Here is a 4,588-nt window from a genome sequence, read left to right as displayed (position 1 = left end):
CATGGAGCCCCAGGCCGAGGGAGATTGACAGTTATTTTCTGTTTCTTCCATTTGCGAATAATCGCACCAACTGTTGTCACCTTCTCACCAAGCTGCTTGGCAATGGTCTTGTAGCCCATTCCAGCTTTATGTAGGTCTACAATCTTGTCCCTGACATCCTTGGAGAGCTCTTTGGTCTTGGCCATGGTGGAGAGTTGGGAATCTGATTGATTGATTGATTGCTTCTGTGGACAGGTTTCTTTTATACAGGTAACAAGCTGAGATTAGGAGCACTCCCATTAAGAGTGTGCTCCTAATCTCAGCTCGTTACATATAAAATACACCCGGGAGCCAGAAATCTTTCTGATTGAGAGGGGGTCAAATACTTATTTCCCTCATTAAATGCATATCAATTTATAACATTTCTGACATGCGTTTTTCTGGATTTTTTGTTGTTATGCTGTCTCTCACTGTTCAAATAAACCTACCATTAAAATTATAGACTGATCATTTCTTTGTCAGTGGGCAAACGTACAAAATCAGCAGGGGATCAAATACTTGTTTCCCTCACTGTACTTACATACTGCGTATTCACAAGGGCAAAGATCCCCCGTGTAGCATTCAACAGACTGTTGGGGCAAGTGCTGTTAGAGAACACATTACGGCCTGCAAAGCACACGAGGGGGTGGGTGGCCAGCACCACGCCTGACCGCCTTTGTCTCCCCGGTGGCGATGTTTACACACCGCACCAGGTACTCATTTGAGGCTGAGTCGACCTCGGCGAAGCCCAGGACTAACAGATAATGGTCAATGGTGTTGGCCGTGAGCGGGAATCGAACTCGTAGGGCAACGCGCTCAACCGTGACACCAGCGACCCCCACACCAACACACACACACTAACACACAGCCACACACACTAACACACAGCCACACACTAACACACAGCCACACACACTAACACACTGCCACACACACTAACACACAGACACACACACTAACACACAGCCACACACACTAACACACAGCCACACACACTAACACACAGCCACACACACTAACACACAGCCACACACACTAACACACAGACACAACAACAACAACAACAACAACCGCCATTCGCCACTAAGTGGCAGTGACGTCACCACGACGCTTGTGCCAGGACATGTGCACCTTGAGGCCACGTGGAGTGTCGAACGCCCGCTGGCAGGAGGTCACGGGGCAGACCCAGGTGCCACGGGTCGACTGACTGAGATGACTGGCTGATGCACCACCTGTGCCCCCTACTGTGCCAACCTGCTGTGCTTTAGCCACCCGGCGCTCCGCTTGTTGTTGTGAGCGTCGCTCCTCCGCCCTCCGTTGTTGTTGGAGGGCGACTACCTCCAACTGCCCAGTAGCGTCCTTCACGAGCCTCCTCCACAGAGGCCGATCTTGACACCGCTGGTACCAGTCATCGGAAAGTCCACTCAGCTCCACGTCCTCCTGTACCACATCACTCCATCTCTTCTCTAGCCCGTGCCGCGCCCGTTTATCCCCCTCGATCCGGCCGAACAAAAGCTGTTTCGGCAGGCGGTCGCTGGGCATGCGGGCTACATGACCCAGCCAACGCAGCCTTGCCTGCCGGAGGATCTCACCGATGGGACCTTGCCCAGATCTTTCAAGGATTTGTGAGCTCCTCACACAATCCAGTCTGGTTAAACCCAGGATGGATCGTAGGCAGGCCAGCCTAAATGTTTCTAACCGGCAAAGATGTCCCATTAGGGGGGTTCACGTTTCGCAAGCGTAGAGAAGGGAGGGAATGACTGTGGCCGAGAAGACCGGAAGCTTAATGCGGAGCGACAGACCAGGTAGCTTCCACACAGCATTACGCAACCTATGAAAACATATTGCCGCTCGATTGATTCGGAGTGAGACCTCTGCTGTTAAACTGGAGCCGGTCATAAGCACACTTCCCAGGTATGGGAAACTCTCCACTCTCTCCACAACTGCCCCATCACCGATTGGGAGTTGTGGGGGTGGAGTGTCCGATGGTACAAAATACCCAGGCAGGTGCTTAGTTTTGGTGGGTCTAATGGTAAGGCCCCATCTCTTAGTGGCACGCTCCAGTCTCAGCAACAGCGTCTCCAACTCCTCATCTGAATGAGCAGCTATTACCAAGTCATCAGCATACATAACGTGGTTGAGCAATAGGGAGCCATCCCTTGACCGCACCCGAGCATCGATTAGCCTCCCATTATATCTGTACCATATGGAGATTCCCCGGTACAGCTATTGAAGGCTTCACGAACTACGTGGTCGAAATAGATGTTAAATAATGTGGGAGCCAGAGGACATCCCTGTCGCACCCCAAGGTGTACAGGGAAAGGCTCGGACTCCCGGCCACATAGTTTTACCCGGGCCCGCTCACCATCATGAAGGTCCTTAATGATCGTGAGCAGAGGGTCAGGTACTCCAAAAGCACGAAGAACAACCCAGAGCCAGGTCTATTGATGGTATCATAGGCCTTGAGCAGGCCAATAAAGCAGAGATGTAGGTCTTGTTGGAATTCCCTACACCTCTGCTGTAGCAGACGGACAGAAAATATGACATCTGTGCAGGACCGCCCTTTTCTGAAACCGCATTGGGGCTCCGCAAGCCTCTCCTCAGCGTGCCTGGCAAGGCGATGTTGAATAATCCTTGCCAGGACCTTTCCCGGCACACTGAGGAGTGAGATGCCCCTGTAGTTGTTACAGTTTGTGCGGTCCCCCTTCTTAAAAAGGGGGACCACCAGGGCATCCTTCCAATCCTGCGGAACCCGTCCAGTGGTCTAAACTGTTGTTATGATGTCATGGGCAGTTTGTGCACAAACGCCACCCTCCCTCAGCATTTCGCTTGGGAGATCATCTCTGCCCGCTGCTTTTCCTGGTCTCAGACTCCGGATCGCCCTCAGTACTTCCTCAACAGATGGCACTTCAGCCAGCCACTCACAAGGGGTGACTTCTTCCAATATTTGAGGCACCGCAGCCTCAGCAGGGTCAACCTCACTTTGTGCCATGATGTTTTCTTGGCTGAGGGATTTTCCCTCCCCCAGGACCTCACAGAAATGCTCAGCAAATCTGCAAACCTGTTCCTGGGGGTCGGAGATTGGATCACCGTTTTTCCCCTAATGATGGTAATAGGTGTGGCGCTGCAGGTTACTTTTTTGATGGAGTTAAATAGAGATTTGTGATCACGGGCCACTGAGGCAGACTCCATCTCCTCAGCAACCCGCGACCACCACCCATCCTTGCAGCGCCTCACGGCTCTCCGAACCTCCGAGCGAAGGCTGCGGTAAGCCTCCTCATTCTCTGACGTAGGATTCTGTAGCCGATGACAGTGGGCCTGTTGCTTTTTCTCAACCATCCTGAACACCTCCTCTGTCAGCCAGGGTCTCTGGGGAGGTCTGGACCGCGTACCCAAAGCAGCCATTGCAGCTGCATGAGTCACAGTCCTAAACCTCGCCCATTTACCCTCGACATCAGGAGGAGTCGGGGACGATGCCAATCCCAGCCGCAAGCGATGATGAAATTCTCGCTTGCAACTTTCATCAGATAACTGAGACCAGGCCACTTTATGTTGGAATGGGGTCCTGGGTGTACACCCACCACCAGAGCGGAAGAATGGCAGGCGCATCTTACAGATGACTAGTCGATGGTCAGAGGGCAGATCAGCTCCACGGTAGGTCCTGGTATCAAGGACATGGGCTCGCATTCGTTGGTCCGTCACTATGTAGTCCAGCAGATGTTCTTGCTTGGACCCGGCATGCATCCATGATGTTGTGTGGATGCGCCGATGCCGGAACAGCGTGTTGGTAATTACAAGCCCATGGGCTGCACAAAAATCTAGCAGCCTCCTACCGTTGTTATTGAGCTGATCTGGCCCATGCCCTCCAATCACTCCAGACCAGGTGCTAGTATCATGACCAACTCGGGCATTGAAGTCACCCAACATGATTACTCTATCCCGAGGGGCCACTTTAGCCAGCACCTGTGACAGGAGGTCATAGAAGGCATCTGACTCATGGGCTTTGCCTGCATCCCTCCACGGATGTTCATCTTCGGTGGGGGCATAAGTAACCACGACCACCATTCCTCGCCTCCGGTTAATGGTAAGGCGAGCCCAAAGTAGCCTGGGGCTTACAGCTTCCCACACCTCACCGCCACGCTCCCACGCCCCCTTCATTATTTTGTTCAAAAGAAGACCCACACCCTGTTGTTTAGCAGTCTGCTGCCCCGAGTAGAGGACTGTCCACCCCTCATGGTGGCAGGAGCCAGAGCCGGTCCACCGGACCTCCTGAATGCCGCATAGATCCAGGCGGTACCGGTCCAGCTCCAGACAGAGGAGTGGCAGCCTCTCCTCTGCAGTGAGCGTTCGAACATTCCACGTGGCCACCCGTAGTGGCTTTTCGTTGTTTCTGGAGGAGCCCGTGAGGGTTGAGATTCAATCTCCTGGCTCCGCCAATTGGGGTTTGGCCAGGAGACGTCATAGACGCCTGTCCCCCCGGGGCCGCCGGCACAAGCTTATTTGTTACATATTTAAGTCGTAGTTTCGTGGTAATTTATTGAAGGTGGAGGGGTTACCAGCCCCTCGCACC

The sequence above is a fragment of the Petromyzon marinus genome, chromosome 4 (assembly GCF_048934315.1).
Source record: "Petromyzon marinus isolate PM22_M1 ecotype Great Lakes invasive population chromosome 4, UKy_Petmar_22M1.pri1.0, whole genome shotgun sequence".
NCBI lineage: Eukaryota > Metazoa > Chordata > Hyperoartia > Petromyzontiformes > Petromyzontidae > Petromyzon > Petromyzon marinus.
The sequence above is the reverse complement of the archived record's forward strand: the minus strand, read 5'-3'. Positions refer to the sequence as shown.